This window comes from Cheilinus undulatus, linkage group 15 (genome assembly GCF_018320785.1).
Source record: "Cheilinus undulatus linkage group 15, ASM1832078v1, whole genome shotgun sequence".
In the NCBI taxonomy this organism is placed as follows: domain Eukaryota; kingdom Metazoa; phylum Chordata; class Actinopteri; order Labriformes; family Labridae; genus Cheilinus; species Cheilinus undulatus.
Genome location: NC_054879.1, coordinates 36,462,612 through 36,482,601, shown reverse-complemented (window position 1 = coordinate 36,482,601; position 19,990 = coordinate 36,462,612). Strand labels below are relative to the sequence as shown.

The following is a 19,990-nucleotide window of genomic DNA, read 5'->3' as shown; positions in this document are numbered from 1 at the left end:
TGTATTTTTGTTGAGCTGTTAAAGTAAAATATAAATCCCAGTACCTTCATAACATTTTTATACCCATGTTTCTCCTTCATTTCACCATGTGACTGCTGAATATTTGACACAGACACAGAAGACAGAGTTAAAAGTCAAATTCCAACAGCAAGTCCAGCACATGAATGTAACACCTGGCTAAATGCTCCCCACTACAGACAAAGAAGATTCTCCTAACACCTCTAAATCAAACTAACAACTGTGTTTTTTTTTGCCCTTCAGCTAAAGGCCAAAAAAGGTAACACATGATATTATTACACCACAAGACCCATGACTCTTCAGTGTTTTTTTCTGATAATTTAAACAGTCTGAAAACCTCCTTTCACCTCCTGAGCTCTTCTGTTCCTTTTATGGTTTTCAGCACTGTGGGATTTCATAACCTGACATTTTATGACTCACTTGAGTGCCACCGCAGTGATTTAGTGTGACCGGATGGCATTTCAGCCTCTCTGACATGCAGATGATATCATCCTTTCACTGAGCTGCTGCCACGTTAAAAAAAAAAAAAAAAAAAAAAAAAACCTAAAGCAACACATTCAGCAGGAATCTGGCAGCAGCTCTCCAAACCCTACTGGGGAAGACCAAGGTCATGCTCAAACAACTGTGTATGTCTGCAGAGCCAAAACAGCAGAGAGGGTAAATAGATGCCCTGCAGCAAGTGTACATATGATTGTGTGTGAGAGAGCAACAAAGAAGAGACTCCACAGGCCAAACACGGTGTGTGTTTGTGGGTGTGTGTGTGCAGGCTCGAACTCTCAGGAGAACCCTGTGGCTCTTGGAGCTCTTGGAGCTATACATCTCATAAATAAAGCAGGATTTCCTTCAGCTGCAGCCGTGAGTCAGTGTGTGTGAATAAGAGAGGGAGAAAGTGCACAAATGGATTAGGGGCGGCCTATCATATTGCTTCATTGAACAACTGAATCAACTCCCCAGCACGCTGCAGCAGCACATTTAAGGACAAACAGATGAAGGTATAATAACCCCATGAACTGCTGATCTCACCAGTAAATAAATAAATAAATATGTTTGACATTTAGAGCAGAAAATTTAACTAAAGTCCACAGACATGCCATTTTCTTGTTGCTTAACTATCATTTTCTGTACAGTTAGTTTGCTCTTTTCATTAGACTCACTATGATCTGATATGAGCTAAATTACAAGCATTTCCCCAGGAGTTTTTTCAGTCACTTGCATACAATTATGCTTCAGATCAAGAACATGAAACTAAATCAGAAATGTAAAAAGATTTCTTACGAGGCAACTGAGGATTTGAAATGAAGACAGCAGGAAATCACAGAGAGAAGAGAAACGATTCAAGTGGAAAAACTCCAAGATGTGGGACACGTCAGGTGAGGAGACTCATCAAAATTTCAGAAGCTGTTCATCTGGGGACGTGTTTGTAAATGCACGACAGCTGCAGATTAGAGACGACAAAGGAACTCCTGCTTCAGCGTGATTTTTGGACAAAAAGACAAAAAGCCTTGTGTTAAAAAAGCGAAGGGTTGCTTTCAGTTTTAGGAACATAGATCCATGAGCTGAAGGGCTCAGGAAGCAAAACTGCACATTAAAATGAAAGATTTGATTTGCACGGTGTGAGTCAGAGTTAAGACAGGAGAAACTGTAAGCACCAGTAGCCACATGTATTTTGTTCAAAAATTTAAAAGGAAAATAGTGTAAAATCTCAGCTTGTCTTGATCTCATGGACCCAACTCTCATCTCCTCCACTTACTACTTATCTTTTAGCAAGAATATTCAGCTGGATGAACCTAGAAAGTTATTTTACACGTAACAAAATATATACTCTTCTATTCAGTTATCGAGGCTCAGATTCAGATTTGTGAACAGTGAAACTTGCACGTTCTCTGTTGTGTCTTGTCTTACTCATTGTGTAATTCCGGCACATACAAGCTGGCGGCAAGTTTTCACTAGAATCAAATTCCATCCACATAATACCTCCTTTAATGCATGTCCCAGCAAACACGTGCTCCATTGATACACCTTAAGAAGTTCTTACTTTTTGATTCTCTGTGGCTTGCATCAGCACTTCTCTTAATCACAGATTTCTCTCCATTATCTTGTGGGATTTAACTAAGAAAGACACTCCTGATTCTCTTTACAGGCTTAAGACACATGAGTCATCACTGTGTTAGCTCTCAGGGGAGTGTCAGACTGATAAAGGCATGATAAAGTAAGAGAGTAACTGGACATTCAGAGCATGCCTATAGATCTTGTAACCCAGAGGTTTTAACACTGCGTGGCGCAGGGAGCTGAGAGTGTGCATTATTTCAAATCCTTCAGATTGCAAAACAAGCTTTTAGCAGTGATGCATGTCTGGTTGAAGGTGTGCTTATCGGGAGATCAGCAGATTTCCAACACTTTGGACGGAGCAGTCACTGGACCTCTTCAAAGTTATACTCAATAGCATTCTCCAAAGCTAAAGACGCAATAAACCTGCTTCACAGAGTGGTTAAAATGTTGCTGGGATGACTAGGGCTATACGTACCATTACTGCTAAACAATAATTGGCAATAAAAAAATCAAAAAAGTCTGAGTTTGTTGTTTGGTATGCAAACAAGTGATGCTTACTTCAAGAAATGAATTTTATAGGATATTCACCGATATCCAATATTCTGCTAATTACAAATGAATCTCAGACGATATTGATACTGACATCTAAATATAGTTCAGTCCTGAAACTTCAGTACTCAGAGCACACCTCAGAATTTAAGGAATGAGGATGAACAGAGAAAAGACAGCTGACACAGGTCTGATGTTCCTGTCAAAGCTCCACAAACATATTAATACATATTCACACAGAAGGTATTTATAGCCTATATTTACAGCTGATATAGGACCATATTTAGGCTACAGCTATAAAGGACGATATTTACAGCTGATATAGGACATTATTTACAGCTGATATAGGACATTATTTATGGCAGATATAAGACAATATTCACAGCTGTTATAGGTCTGTATTTATAGCTGATGGAGGCTAATATTTACAGCTGATATAAGTCAATATTTACAGCTGATATAGGTCTGTATTTACAGCTGATATAGATCTGTATTTACAGCTGATATAGGTCTGTATTTATAGCTGATACAGGACGATATTTACGGCTGATACAGGTCTACATTTACAGCTGATATAGATCTGTATTTACAGCTGATATAGGCCAATATTTACAGCTGATATAGGTCTACATTTACAGCTGACAGAGGTTGATATTTATAACTGACCTGGGTAGATACTTACAGCTGATGTAGACTAGTATTTAAAGTTAAGACAGGCTGATATTTACAGCCGATATAAAACCGTATTTACAGCTGATATAAGCTGATATTCACAGGTGATAAAGGATTTTATTTACAGCAGATATTGTATTATATTTAAGGCTGATATAGGCAGATATAGGCTGTGAGAGGGCACCAATAGTGATTTAAAAAAAATTGGATTTAAGGAGGACTTGAGTTGTCCAAAACCTACAGGCAAAGCTACAAGTAAGAAATTTAAACAAATGTATTCATGGCACTTAACACATACGCTGAACATTGACATTGAACGTTTGCATAATTCTCTAGTATTGTTGACAGTGATTCTCCTTAAGTCAATGCCACAAACACCAAACGTGCCCAGGTACTCTCTGAAAATAAAAAGACAAAGCTGTGTTCTCTTTAAGTTGAAAAAAGGAAAATTCACAGCTTTGGGGTTTGACAGTATTTTTTAATTTCTGCATGAATAATGTTGATGCCTGTGGCTACAATCTGAAAATTAAATGAGCCGCACAAGATATGCAATGTTGATTAAAAATGCATGTGAGACACTGAATGAATTTACACGTATCTTCTTTTCCAGCTATCTGCACCTTTTACTGGAGACACTGATTCACAATGGAAACACTGGTGAGCTTAAAAGACCCATGTTTGAATTAAATATAAAAATGAAGGGAAACCTTTTCCTTTAAACTAAAATCTTAATGGGTGTGATCACCTTCAAGCAAATTAATCACCTATCATAAGTATTCTATTTTTAGTTTGCGGTGCAGTTATTCTTGGTTAAAGTGTTAATAAGATGCAGCTAATCCAACCGGCTGCCTGAAAAGTTTGTTCTATCACCCTGTGGCAGTGAAGGCCAGTGAAACAGCTGCTTCTTGTGATTCCTGCTGAACAGCACAGACATCTGTGCACTGAGGTGAAAAAGAGGAGATAGCGTGAAGTGCTAACATGCTACTCCTTCTTGGTAAAGTTCATGTCTGGCAGGTGAAAAGAACAGCAGGAACCACACTGTGTCATGGGCAATGATCGTGTCTGTGTTTGGGTCCTACCCCAGGCAACCAGTGCACTGGTAAAAGGCCCTTTAACATCAGGATTGGGTGGATGATTTCTTTAGATCAAAGCAGTAATGCTATCTCAGTCTGCAGAGCCACATGGTAGCTTTAACCAAAATGATAATTACAGTGACATTAAGTGGAATGAAAAGGCCGCAGCAGAAATGAGGAAAATCATGTCAGAAATGTGAGCAGTGTTTGCAGTGATTTTCATCACTCATTAGGGAAAATCACTTAACAAATGTGAGTCATAATGTTTACTAGAGCATCAGTGCCTTTCAGAGCGTCCACAGTTACAGTGAGAGATTGTCAATGAGGCTCAGCCTCAGAGGGAGCGTGCGCAGCGTGGGCTGCGATGCTCTGAGGGGACACTTGGAACATGGATCACTCTGTGAAATGCAGATAAGCCCTCGCGTTGTGGGTGAGATAATTCAATGTTTGTGTACATAGTGACGGTTTGTGCATCTGCATGGCCAAAGGGGAAAACGTCCACTTAATTAAATCAATTAGAGCATGAAGGGCCTGCGAACCCTCAGCTGAAAACGACACGATGGAACAAACTCAAACAACAGCTGAAGATTTAACATGAGTCACAACAACTCCAGTCATGTACGAGCTACTGCCTTCTTTTTATGTCACAACTTTTGCACTCTATTAGACAATGTAAGCCATCTAAATATGGACCTGCTCTGGTCATTTACTCGGTCAGACATTTCTATAAAAAGCCAAAGGGACACATGCTACATCTGTTCCTGTGCTGAAAAAAATCCAACCAAGATTTTTTTTCTGGATGCCCCAATCCTGATTCCAACAGGCCAGGTTTTGGATTAAAGTGCAACAGTAGAAAACTTTTTTGTGATCATTAAAGTGTTAACATTTTTGCCAACTAATTCCAGAAAATTCATATACATTCTTATATCATGTAAACAGAGAAATATCAGATAGGAATTACACTGACTGAATGCTGGTATTGATATCTGTACCTGAGAAGAAATGCATGCTGGGTTTTGGAATGAGCACACAAAATTAGCCAACTAAACAATCTGACAACGTCACCCTCACTTGTCAGCACCAGCATTAATAGTTGCTTAAATTCATTCTGATCTTTATCCATTCAGGCTCACAGTGCTGGTTAAATGTAGTCCCAAATGAGCAACAAAAACCCTGGGTCATTGGCAACTGCCATACACGTTTAGATGTGTCTTCTTAGTATGTAAGATGCAGCAACACATCTGCCATCTTGGAGAGGGGTAGTTGCTAGGGTTGTTCCGATTCTGATACCAGTATCAGAAATACGTCCAATACTGCTTAAAATACAGGTACTGGTATCAGCGAGTACACGAGTTTATGCACCGATCCGATACCATTTCGTTTAACTTCATATTTTGCTTCATTTAGTCATGCTAAATGTTAGCGCTATCAACCGGAAATCAGTTCTTCTTTGCTGCTGGAAAGCACTGCATGCATGGGCTAACGTTTTCAGAGCAGCGAAGAAGAATGGTGGCTGCGTGACGGTTTTTCTCTGAATGTGAGCGTTAAAATGCCTTCAAGACCGGCGCTGTCATACACGACAAGAAGTGACATAGTTTATCAATAGTTAAATAACTTTTGAACCATAAATCATTGCCCTTTTACTTGTTTTTCCTCTTGAAGCTAGCCATTGTGGTTTCCCATTGACACTACTGATGCCTCTGAATCCCTTTCAGCAGCATTTTCAGCAAGCCTGGAACTCGTGTGACTTTTGAGGACTTAAATGATTAAATCCACACCAGTAAACCTGATTTTAAATGTCTTTTGATACCAGCTTCAATGTCAGGTCTTTTGATTAAATGACACTGATCATTTAATACTGCTAGCTTGAATGCTAACTTGAATGCTAACCGCCATATTGTTTACCCTTTGTGAGGATCTGTCAGTCAATAGCAGGCTGTTTTGTAATCATGTCATGCTGCCCGAATAGAGGAGAGAGAGAGATAGAACTTGTGATGCAGCCCCCTATACTATTGTTATTTTAATATTTAGCAGTAAAACTCAATAATCAGCAGAAAAACAACTTTAGGGTCACAGAGATGCTGTTCATTTTGATCGTATTTGTTGAGCCATGCTCTGAGTCAAATATAGGTCTAAAATAATTTGCTAGTCTTCACAGTCAGTCCAGAAAGTTGATGACTGACACTGGTGTCAGATCAGTACTCGGTATCGGGCCTATACCCAACACCTTGGTATTAAGAACGTATCAGGAAGGCAAAATTCCATCATGGAAATAATTATTTTCAACACCACTTATGGATATAAGTCTGTAATGCACAAAGATGGAAATTTTGAATGTTTTCTTACCTTTAGACAAGTCAGCTAGTCTGAATTTTAGTTCCTTTTGTGTTTTGATAAGTCCGTTACTCATTTAAGTTCTACTATCTGAACTTTTTTAAGTGTTTTATGATGTTTGTCTGGACATACCTAAGGAAGGTCCTGAACTTTGGTCTGAAGTTTACACTCTCCTGCTAAGACGTCTTGGGTTTCACTGCTCTCTCTGCCTCCTTTCATGGCCTTTGTACCAATTTTCTGCTATGTAATATGAACCCAACAGACAATGAAAGAGAGCTTGGGGCAGCCGATGGTCCGTGATTACTATTTAACGAGCAGTTCTCAGTTCATTTATGAATTTATGGTCATGTTTCTGTCTGAGGAGGAGGAGTCAAGTTTACGATCTCCCTGAAAGTACTCTCCCTGAGGACTATGAGAGGTTTATAGTCTCAAGTCCTGAGTCTATTGACCTTTATACTATAGAAGAAACAGTAAAATCAACTAATAGTAGTGAGATTAAGCATCATAGTTCTCTACAGATGTGTTTTAGCTTTTAAAATCACACATGTCACTGATGCATCCTTCTGTTTCCTCTTCTAAACTTCCGTGATCTCCTCCAATGCCATCTCAGGACAAAACATCCTCATGCACCATCCACACTTCACAAAGTCCACGGCTGGGGCTTTGTGTACAGAGTGGGTGTTCAGCTGAGATACTGTACCACGGTCTACCCCACAGTCACGGAGACGGATTAGGCTCTGTTCCCAGCGATGACACAAGGACACTGGAGCCAGCAGCCTGTTAGTTCAGTTGTTGGGCATGAATTAGGAAGTGAAGCCGGGTGGCGGAGGAGGGAGGTGATGATAGAGATGAAGGACGAGGAGAGAGTGGACAAACTAACAGGGACAGAGAGAGAGCTGAGAAGAGACAAATGGAACGCTGAACTTCTGGGGAGAAGCACAAAAACTTAAGTATCACTCACAGGGAAGAGAGACAGATACTCGGGCCTGGAAACCAACTTTGATTTAAAAACAAAGCAGGTTTTAGCCTCTTAGGCCTTGTTAACACAAGAACATTCTGCTTCGGTTTCCGTTTTCAAATAGTTCTATGTTTAGATGGCAACGTCTTGAAAATTGCTCAGTTTTCAAGCACCCAAAACGCCGTTCTCATGTAGACAGACAGCCAAAATGCTACAAGAGTTTTGCTAGTGGCCCCATAAGATATTATCACGATACTTGGGTCACAATCTCATATTATTGGGATTTTAAACATTTTGCAATACTGTGAATATTGCGACACCATAAATTTCGATCTACGCTTGCAGTCATACAACCAAAAATATGAAACATTCCAGGATTACTAATCACTCATATTCATAAACATTTGTATAGTCAACACTGATAAGATAACTTCCAAAGTGAGCCTTCTTTTATTCCCTGTACAATGCATGAAAAACGACGATCAGGTGAGAGTCTGCCTGATTTTAACCGGTCTTACAGCTCAAAAAGTGGGTCAGAATCAGCCTGAAATGGCGCAATGTGCACCATCATACTAACATCAATACAGTGTACACCAGCTGACAGATTTGGCATTGGTTTGTAATAATGTTGTCACAACGTTTAGTTATAGCTCTGATGGTACTAGTTTGACTCAGACAACTCAATTTTTTAGAGACAATTCATTCAAAAACCATCAACATCACTCATATGATGGGATTAAGGGAAATTTAAAAGTGGTCACTAAAATCAGTTGCACAGTGTGCATAGGAAACATGCATGTATCTATGTTGGTACATAACTTCATAAGTGTAACACAGCAGAGACTTACTGAGAACCTTCTACAACTAAACCAAAAAGTGTCTAGCTGCTGGTGACAGGACAGTCAGAACAATCAAATTCATAAAGACTGAACCAAAAACTGAATTTGTTTTTATTTAGGCAGTCTGGACCAAAGCAGTGAACCAAAAAGTGTGATCCCTGAATCATTACAATTAGGAAACACATTATCCTTCATTTTTGATGAAATTTTTAATAAACCCAGTGACAATTCTGAAAACAACCAGCACTAATGAAGCAATCATTATGTAGCTGTACAAAATAAACTGGTGGTTCAATGGTCACTGCGTTCCTTCTGCTTAAATCTAGCACAAATCCTCTTTCTCTTCCTCCATCATGGGGTCATAGACAGGGGGTCTATTGTCATAACTATGTACTGTCAGTTTAATGGCTACCAGTTTCCCAGATTACACATGATTACAATGACAATGGGCTGACCTTTATCTCACCACCGACATGATGTCTGCTGACCGCCCATCTGTGCCTACACTTATTAATTCTTTCAGCTCTCCTACAGAGATTAGGATTTCCTGGGAGGCAAACATTACGATCTCTAGAGACAAAATACCAAATATGAAAATGATGGCTACTCATGGTATTCTGCTGCACTGTGGCTTTCTGAGGATTACAAGCAAGCCAAAATGAAAGCAAACTCACTCAACTTCAGAGGACTGAAGACAGGAGAAGCTGTTTGTCATTGATTTAAAAAAAGGTGTTTTTAGGGGTATCAAGAGGATTAAGAGATAAAAGGACACTGTACACGTCAAAACCTTTAAATGCCTTAAATATGAATGTGATAAGGTGTTTTAAAATAAAATCTACAACTCTGTCGTTTAACTTTCCTAAAAAAAACTCCATTGACATGGGTTGACAAAACAGGAAGATAGATCAACTTCAAAACCTCTTCACCACAGAGTGCACATCCAAGACAAGGAGTAGATTTTTCACCTCATCTCCACATTACTAACCTTAATAATTCAACAACCACTTACATTATTAAAGAAAGGATTTTTCACTGTTTAATTATCCTAAAATATTAACATTCTAATTATTATACTAGATTATGTGAAGATCAGATATCTTAGACTTTCTAAAGTACACTGTTAAAGTCATTGTCAGTATGTTTGGTACTTGCACAGTTTACAGTTACAGCTTGATCAGGACACTACTGTGGTTCTCCTGTCCAGTCATAGGGTTTTGGGGCATGTCTGAGACACCTTCCAGCTTCCAACAGAAAGTCTAGCATGGCTGATTTGACCAGTGAGAGCACAGGGCGCCCTGCAATCGCAGCAGTCACAAACGTAAACAAACCAAATGGAAATGCAATAGAAAAATGACAACGGTGCTGTGAGACGGAGCTATGAGACAGGAACAAATTGTCATGCTTTGATAACGTCGTCCCGGCCTTTATGATGCCTTGTTGAGGGACGACTACAACAGATGAAAATGAAGAAATGTTGGCACGATAAAGCAGATCAACTCTAGCAACGTGGCAAGCACGTAGCATACCTTTCATCATAATGTCTGGATAAACAAATACAGTATAGTACGGCAGGCATGGCCGTTTTAACACAAACACTCAGCTGTGCATGCTGCAGTCTTTTCCTACCAATGCCTTCTAAAATGGTAGAAAAATGTGATGAACTGTGTGTAATGTGTAATATTTAATCTCTTTCAGTTTGTAAAACATTTTAGGTAAATTATGCATCATTACAGAGAGAAACTCAGAGCTCATCAGTGTGCAATCACATAAAATAAACCAAAATGATCTCATCAACATTTGGTTAAACTTAAAAAGATTTGTAAATTTATTTTTTTACTTCATAAAGTAGCCAATCAAAGAAAGGAAATCTTGTTTGATGCAGGTGATGTTTTTATTCTGGCAAAGGCCAAAGACCTGCATTTTGTTAAACTTTGTAAAACACAGTCTTTGTTTTCTTAACAGCCCAGAAGTTTAACAGGAATCCATCCAAATCAATTATCAAGCAGTGCCATCAGATGGGCCTTTTAGGACAGAAAAATAAAAAATGTTTCCATATGACCATGATCAATTTCATACCCTACATGATTGAGCCTCTGGGAGTGACAATTAACTTTTCAGCATTTATACTGTAGCCAGCCGTTAGCATTGAACAACTTCTTCCAGACAAGACTTCCTTTCTGGCTCTGACCTGTTTCCAAAAACATGTGTCTGTGTCCTGATCAAAGCAAAATCTACCCCGGAAAAATAAACGCAGTCATTTCTTGGTTCATTGCATCTTTGTTCATCTGTTTAAGGAGAGTCTTAATTGACCCATAAATGGTAAGTTACCCAGAGTCTTCACACTGAATTCAGCAGCATGCACTAGAGATGCATCAGTGCAACACTGCGTCTGCCGATATCCAGCCCTGCCCAAAAAGTTGGCTGGGCTTCTGAGAAACCCAGTGACTGGGCCTTCCCCATTTCTGATTTATAGCTGCCCATTCTTGCCACTTCTTAGCAGGTTTTCACCATTTTAAGCTTTTTCTGCCATTCCTAACCCATTTTTTCAACATATTTCCCATTTTTGCCACTTTTAACCATTCCTGCCAATTTTAACAAGGGGCTCAAGAAAATGCAGTTTGAACAGGTGAATTTTGAGTAATGATTTGAATATTTATATATATATATATATATATATGTATATATATATATATATATATATATATATATATATATACACACACACATACATATACATACATACATATATACATTATATATATATATATATATATATATATATATATATATACACATATATATATATAAACATATATATACATATATACATATATATATATATATATATATATATATATATATATATATATGCATAGTTATCAAAGATAAACTTTACAATGTACCATGATTGTGCAGATCTCCATGGCCCTTATTTGGCTGGGCCCCTCAAAACTCTCCCCTTTATCCCCCATTATGGCTGGCCTTGCAGATATTAGCCCTGTTTAAAGGTCACATATTTTACCCCCTTAAGACAAGTTCATATTGGTCTCAGAGGTCCCCAAAGCATGCATGTGAAGTTTGTTACTGAAAAAAACACCCCAGTGTTGTTTCATTGCACGTCCAAAAAAAAAAACAAAAACCTCAGTTTCAGCCTTGCTCAGAACGAACTGTTTCTGTGTCTGTGGCTTTAAATGTTAATGAGCTGTCTGACTCAGCCCCTGACCCCACCCCTCTAGGGAAATGAATGTGGCTTAATGGAGAGGAGGATGGAATTTTCTTAAAAGCGGGGATGGCCAACCAAATCTGGGGGCGGTGCTAACTCCCCACTTGACATCATGAGGGGAAAATCTTGGGTGGGGGGGCTGGATTCTTGGATGGAATTGTGGACAGACCAGGAGACCAGGGACATATATTTTTTGTTAGAAAAGCCTGAAAAGGTGTATTTTGCGTAATATGTGACCTTTTAAAAACATCAGCCAAATGATGTGACATCAACAAATATAAGTTACCGATGAACATTAGTTTTGTCCAGATATTTATTCTGCTAGCATTTTTCATATCTAGCTGCTGAATCAAATAAAGAGATTTTTCAAAAAGCTGAAAAAGTAGTAACCTAAGTCTGATCTATTTTCATGGTCATATGTGTCAGAAGATGTCTTCATAATAGAAGTGGTACATCATCATCATCATCATCATCATCATCTTCATTGGCAGACATAGAAGTCCATAAAAAAAAAAAAAAACAAATACATACATAAAAGCAGTATTAAAAACAAAAATTTTAAAAAACAATCAACGGACAAACAACATACCTCCCTATTTATAAAAGAAGTGATGAAAAACATTGTCATCAGCTAGGGATGCACCAATCCACTTTTTTTCAGTTCCAATCCGATTCCGATAAATATGTGCCGATACAGATACTGATTCCAATATATATTTTTTTAATAATTATTATTGTTGTTGATATAATGTGTGAGGTTACATGAAGCTGTAGTAAACCAGCCAGCTCCTTTTATTAAAAAGCAAAAAAACAAAAAAAGATTTGAATTTAAATGTATTCCAAACAAATTTATTTAAACTACTACTAAACATTGATTTACTAGTCGGCTAAACTAATTACCTATCATTTTTTATGAACACGTGCTTGAAATCCCTGTTAATAATGCTCTTTTAAACTGTAACAGACCTCCCGCCACTAGAGACCGCAGTAGCTTCGGTTAATGGCCGCAGCCTTCCTCTCTGATCCTTCACCCGATGTCAACAATCAGTAGCTTGTTGGTGGCTAACGGCAGTTAGTGACAGTTTTCCAAAGGAGTAAAAGGAAATAAAGTAGTATGTGGGCTGTGGAGGGTTAAGTTCACTGACTACTCATCCGAAGTGAAAAGAGGCCAAATATCACAGCACAATATCAATCTGCAAAGAGGAACGAAGGCGCTAGCGGCACCCGTTATCAGGCTAACGTCACACCCACTCCTCTTTGTGTTCTCTCATCTATAGACTAGTTTTGACTATTCTAAATATAGATTTACGTTTAATCTACTGGGTAATTATACCACTAAGAACATCCTAACTAATACTAGCTCAGTTACACACAGACTGTCTCGTGTTAGACTGCGGTGCGTTCATGGTCTACCACAAACTGTAGGATGGATTTGGATCGGTCACTTGGATCGGCGTCATCAGTCAGATATCCAATCTATTAGTTAAATCCATATCGGACCCGATACCGATATCAGATCGGATCAGTCCCATCCCTATCATCAGCTACATTACTATATCAAACACTGGTATCAGCACTAACAACATCTGTGCATCTCTAGTACCCACCCAAAAAGAAACCCTTTTTTTGTGATTTGCCTCCAATTTTCAAGGCTACAGAAGTAACGGCATGGAGATTTGTTAAAAGTTTGGTCAGGTCTGCTTTGAAAAGAAGCACCTGCGTGCAGTTATGTTTGTCAAAATACATAAGTGGCTGCCAGATTACTGGACCAACTTCAATTTCAACTGTTGGTCTTTATTCATTGCCATGGCATCTGAATGCACGGACAGAAAAGGCTGGAAAAATTACGTGTCTTATTTCAACAGATTAATATATGACTTGTTTTAGCTTTTTCAAACAACTTGACTTCCTTGCAAATGCATTCAGCCACATTGCACTATTAACCTCCTACCTTTAAACTGTCAATGTCAAATTAAACGTTTTCCAATGTTAAGCACCTGTTAAAGTTACAGATACAGCCTAACATAGCAGCTAGAACATTTAAACAAGAACTGCTTTGTTAAAGTTATGTAATCAGAACACCTTATGACATACATTTAATATCTACAGCGAGTAAATGATTCATGTGTTCCCTGTATTTGATTTTTTATATCTACTACCATAACAAGTAAATGTTTAACAGTATTAACTTACATAACTTATATGACACTCAAAGAGTTGTGTAAAGAGATTTCTCCTTATTTAAGCCTACAGAGCAGGTAGCTCTACAGTCAGCAGTTACCTTCATTATTGATTAATCTCTTATTACTTATTTCATTGATCAGAGAGCAAAACATCAGTGAACAGCCAAGACTGCGGATTCACATTGCTGATTCAACCACAACCCACGATTTATCAGACTTTAATAGATGACTAATAAAATCAACGAAGGTCACATTTGAGACACTGGGACTAAACATATTGTGTGTACTATCACCAAATGGGAATCAATTGCATTATTAACCACATTTCTTATTTTTTCATGTGTATAAAGTATCTTGTGTTTTTCTTCCTTCTAATATATATTGTGGGGTATAGTATGTTGCATAAGAATTTACTTAAAAGTTTAAAAAAAAAAAAAAAGTTAAAAAGTGCATCAACGGAGTCCTACTTTGGAGTTTAGTCTGGCTTTAAAAAATGCTAAAAATGTGCAACACGTGTTGAATCACTGCGAGTCTCTTAACTAATGATGCAAGATAGTAAGTTTCTGTAACACAGGCCTGGCAGTCTTTTATTGCTCTTGCCGTCCACATACCTGTCACTGCTGTGCGAACCTTGTCCTAGACTCTGCGTTACCATGGTGACCTCAAGAGAGGGTGTGTCTGCAGGAAAGGTGTGCCGAGAAAGTGTGCGTTCACACAAAACTGCTGCCAATGTTCTTCCTGTATCACAATGACAACAACAATCGCCTTCCTAGCTGTCTCTTTAAGAAAAAAATGTGAATTTCTGGGCATTTAATGTGCATCTACACCATACAAAACAAGACAATGCATCCCATCAGCCATTGATAAGGATAGGTGTTGCAGTTACCATAAAGAGCCACTAGAAACTGACAAGCTCGGCATGTGGCACCAGTCGCCAATCTGTGGTGTACTGGTAGATTTGGTTCATTGTGTAAACGATTGCATTTTAACAGGAGCTCTGACACACGCCATGCACTCCGGTAACAAACAAAGCACCAAATATGATTTCAAAGTGTGTAAATAATGCGTAGAAATTAAGAAAAAAAGTGAGAGAAAGCAGATGTCTTGGAGAACAGATATGTCTTAAGATCTGCGTGCTGACTGTTGTGGTAGCCTGCGCTTACAGGCCTTTAAGAAGTGGTGCAAATATCGCAAAATGGGCGAGTGAATCAATTTAAACTGGTAATTTTAACTTTAAAATAAAAATAAAGCCCTTAAACAGCCTGTGGTTGTTTTGGAACAAGCAGAAATCCTCGATAAACCATGGTTCTGGTAATAGTAAATCTACATCTGAGTGGACAAAGACCCAGCGTCAAATGTAGAAAGTGAGAGGAGAAAGCTGCCATTTCTCTTAACTTTTACGACTGTTTGTGACAAAGAAGACCGCGAAAAAATAAGACTTAAAGAAGCTTCTAGGCAAAGAAAACAAGACACAGCAGTCTGTCTAACTGCACCAACTTAACCCAGCGTGTTTGCGGTTCAAGCCTTACCTTAGTGTTCACTCCAGCGAGAATGGGCAAACGGCGACACTCAACACGCCAGAGCCCGCGTGCCAAACAATAAGTAACTAAGCCCACGGGAAAGCGACAAAAATAACGTTTAAAACCACATATCCACTGGTTTCACGATATTTCTTTCTTTTAAAACATACACTGAACATGTAAGGATCGACCTATCCTCGCTTGTTTTTCTGTCGCAGGCTGACTGCCTTCACATCTATCACTGGTGTCGAGCTAGTCCGAATACATTTAGAGCTTCCGGTGACACATTTCAGAATAAAATAGCGAATGAGTTGCAGTCACCTGGTAGTGAGTTTTATGTTTCTGGACCCATAACACCTAATCACAGTTGAAGTAATATATAACAAGAGTCAGGAAATTTCTATAATTAAAATGCCCTTGATGTCAGACTTAGAAGTAAAGTTTTTAAAAAAGCTTTATTCTAAAATTATATATATATTGTATCAGTCATTTTCATCATATTAGCTGATGGAATGCATTTTATTGTGTTGCTTATTTTATTGTCAGTGGGACAAAAATCAAAGCACCAGCATCAAAGTTGTTATAGCTTTATCGAAATTTTGTTATAACAGAAACAATTAATCATATATCTTAAAGATATAAATTCATAACCCATCAAAGAACAGTAGGACTATTTTTAAAGTGCTTTTCACAATTTCGATCTTCCATCTTGAAGAAGGTACTTTATTTTTGTGTCAAGGGAGTGAAAATACGTGTATCAGCCTACATGAATTAAGTTAGGCTATTTGAATTAACATTAAGAATGGGTTCTGTAAAGTAAGTGCAAACGTAAAGAAAGCCAGACACTTTAGTTTGGAATGAAGATGTCATTATTTCCGGTCTAACGCTGTTGTCTTTTGTTAGCTTGCTTGCCGGTCCTGTTAGTGACGTCACCAACGCCGGGACTAGTACAGGACAACGCTAGAGGGAAAGGGATCGTGTCTGGGGTACTATAACGCCCCTTACTGATTGAAATTGGAAGTTTACGTTACTTTTTTTTTTAACTATTCATGCCAGCCATCTGCTGTTGGAGTTCTGGGGGGAAAAAAAGCTTAAAACAGCAGAAAATGTAAGCGAGAAAGAACATATTTTTGAGTCATGTGGGTCTCTATTGGACTAATGTTCCTTGGGTCAACATTAAAAAGTAAGGCATTGCATTTTCAAAATAAAACTTAAAGGTGAACAAGAAGCCAAACAACCATAGGTCACTCATAGATATGTAATACTTCAAGGAGCAGGAAGAATACAAAGTTCAGCAGGCCATACATCCTGTTTATGAAATGTTGAACTTTTGGCACAGCTCTTTATATAACAGGTGTGAAAAGGTGGTGTAACTTTATGATGATATTGATCTAAAAAGAAAGCCTCACTATTTCTCTGCTAGTGAATATGGAGTGGTTCACCTAAAATGAATCCTTATGGTTGTAAAAGCTACTATATTGTTATGACCCTTACTCCATAAAGCAGCTGGAGTTACAATATGCAAACACCTAAGGCCCATTGTTAGATTAACTTTAAATGAATGAGGGATTTTAAACATTTTGTATACAACATAGGTCCATTATTCTTTGTCAGATTGGCCACATAAAAAATGCAGAGGATAAATTAAGAGTATACTCATTTCTCCACCAAGACTTTTGGGGGTCGAGACCAAGACAAGCTCAGACCATAAAAATCAATTTTAAAAAATACAATGACAAGGTTGAACAGTTAAAGAGTATTTTCTCTTTAATTTTAGTTTTCTTTTTAATAAAGCTGACAGATAAAAACAAGCTGTCTGCAAGTATTTCAATGCACAGCATTCAAAAATCTCAAATCTTAACAAATTTGTTCAGCTAACTTCTTGTAAAAAATAAATCTTTGTATGTATTTAAAAGCAACGGACAAGTCTGGAATTATTTCAAATATCTGAAAATGAGATGTTTATCTAGATTTGTCAGGTGAATGAAGCTTAGAGTAAGTGTTCAGAGGTATTTCTGACTAGAAACAAGATGGACTGATGTCTGAGTTTTTGCAGGTGTAGCTATTTGTTGTTTTAGCAAGTGCTTCTCCCTATTATCACATTAATGAAGTTGAAGAATAGCAGATCAGTGCTGGTCTCAACCAATTTTGATGGATAATCACGACTCTGAACAGTCCAACACCAAGACCGAGTAAAAGTGCTCTCGAGTCCGAGACAAGACTTAGACATTCAAAATGTGGTCATGAGACCAAAACCGTCATCGAGGACTACAACACTACACTATGCTACCCATACTCTAACCCAGAGGATAACTTCACTTAGGGTGCTAATGTGCCTCACATCAAAACAACAGCAATCCACCGGTGACATAACTAAAAGAATCCCAGCAGTCAGCTGTTTTAGGTTTTGATGTGGAACCATTCTCTCATTATGTGCCGCTGTGTAGTCAACAGAAGTGGAAAACGTACAAGAATATTGTACTCAAGTAATAGTACAGTTACTATGGTTAAAACTTACTTAAGTAAAGTAAAAGTACTGATTTCAAAATGTACTCACAAGAGTACAAGTACCCCCATAAACTACTCAGTTACAGCCATTTAAGTAAATGTAATGAGTTACGTTCCACCTCTGAGAATAGTCAATAATATTGTTGAACCGTGAAAGCATGTTAATTAAAAAGATTTCAATTAAAAGACATGGAAGAATATAACGATAAGGTGGTCCATCCCTGAACAGATGAATTTGAGCAGGTTAACTTTTAGCTCACACAGACCACAAGTCACCAAACATGCAAACAGATTTAAGAGTAGAATTTGATTAAATTAGTCAGTTTTATTACTAAATGGAGGTCAATGATACTGGAAAACTGAAAAGAAAACAAAGATCGAAAACCTGGCTTGAGATCAGCTCTTAAAGCAAAAACATATTTGTCTTACATCTCGTTTTTGTAATAATGTATTTAATAGCCAATTAAAGGAGAGGACACAGTGACACATTTATTTTGTTGTTCAATAGCACCCTCATCTGGTTATACTGTATACCTACACCTGCATTAAAAAAAGGCACCTTTAAATCTTTTTTAAATACTCTCCCGTGGTTTTGAGCAGGGAAAATGAAAGAGAGAGGCCTTGAGCTATTCTATTCCTCATGTAAAATGTGAGCAAAATTTAAAACAGAATTCTCTAGTTCTGATTTCTCACGTGAGATTTGGTTGTTGAAGTATTGGGCTTTTAGTCACAAGAGGGCAGAGCGTCCCTTACAGAAAGCCAGATCACTCACATATTCTGGCCTTTATCAAATTATAGCGCTTCTGTCATGGGTGTGGAATAGAATAATGGCTGACAGCTGAACACCTCACCCTAACACAGCTTCACATTCATGTCCAACATGCCCAGTAACTTCCAAACAGATTTGATTACAAAGAATTTCATCAAACAAGTCAAATCACATGCTGATTTGTTTTATGTTCAGCTTGTTTCAATACATCTGACTATGTCAGAATAATTGGAAAGAGCTGAGATGCATGTTAACATAACCAGACCAGCACTTGGTTTTATTAGATTTCATGGGTGAAATTCAATTAACATGAAATTATACAACATCTGGGCCCTGTGTTTTAAATGTGATTGAACAGACAAGGAGAACATCAGCCTGTCATCAGGATAAAATAGCTGTGTATCTGGCATCCAATGATTTTGACAGTAAACAGAGAGTTAACACCTTGATAATCAATCAGGTAATTTGATAAGTGATGATTGTTCTATAAGCGATTAATGTGTGGATTCTTCCCAGCATGCACTTGGCCAAAGATTTGTCAACTTAATTGTCATTTACATAAGCTCATGTTGTGCCATTAGGATCATTTTGTTTTAAGTTGTGCTCTTCACATTCAGCATTGTTGACACACCACAGAGAAATTCACATGAAATAAATGCATTTAAAGCTCCTGCAGGGTTAACTACTGTCACTGTAAAAATGGCTGAAGCTCATAATCATTCCTGGGTATGACCCTCATAAGTAGACAAAACCATCAGCGAGTAGTTTAATAACTTCTATTAAGCTACAGTCATGGACGAAAATATTGGCACCCCTGGAATTTTTCCAGAAAATACACCATTTCTCCCAGAAATTGTTGCAATCATCAAATGTTTTGGTATACATGTGTTTGTTGCCTTTATGTGCACTGGAACAAGACAACAATCAGAAGAAAAAAGACAATATTGACATAATTTTACACAAAATTTAAAAAAATGGGCCAGACAAAATTATTGGCACCCTCAACTTAATATTTGATTGCACATCCTCTGAAAAAAATAACTGAAACCAATCTCTTCCAATAACCATCAACAAGCTTCTTACACCTCTCAACTGGAATTTTGGACCACTCTTCTTTTGCAAACTGCTCCAGGTCGCTGAGGTTTGAAGGGTGCCTTCTTGCAACAGCAGTTTTGAGATCTCTCCATAGGTGTTCAATGGGATTTAGATCCAGACTCATTGCTGGCCACTTCAGAACTCTCTATCGCTTTGTCTCCAACCATTTCTTGGTGCTTTTTGAGATATGTTTGGGGTCA

General features: G+C 38.0%; 1 protein-coding gene across 1 annotated transcript in view; it reads right to left on the bottom strand.

Annotated features, from left to right (window-relative positions):
* nck2a (NCK adaptor protein 2a) overlaps positions 1-15,664 on the bottom strand; it is a 65,599-nt gene extending 49,935 nt beyond the window's left edge. Inside the window, exon 1 of the mRNA XM_041807371.1 lies at positions 15,428-15,664. The gene's annotated coding sequence lies outside the window, so the exon portion shown is untranslated. The remainder of the gene's footprint in view (positions 1-15,427) is intronic.
* Positions 15,665-19,990: the final 4,326 nt, after the last annotated feature.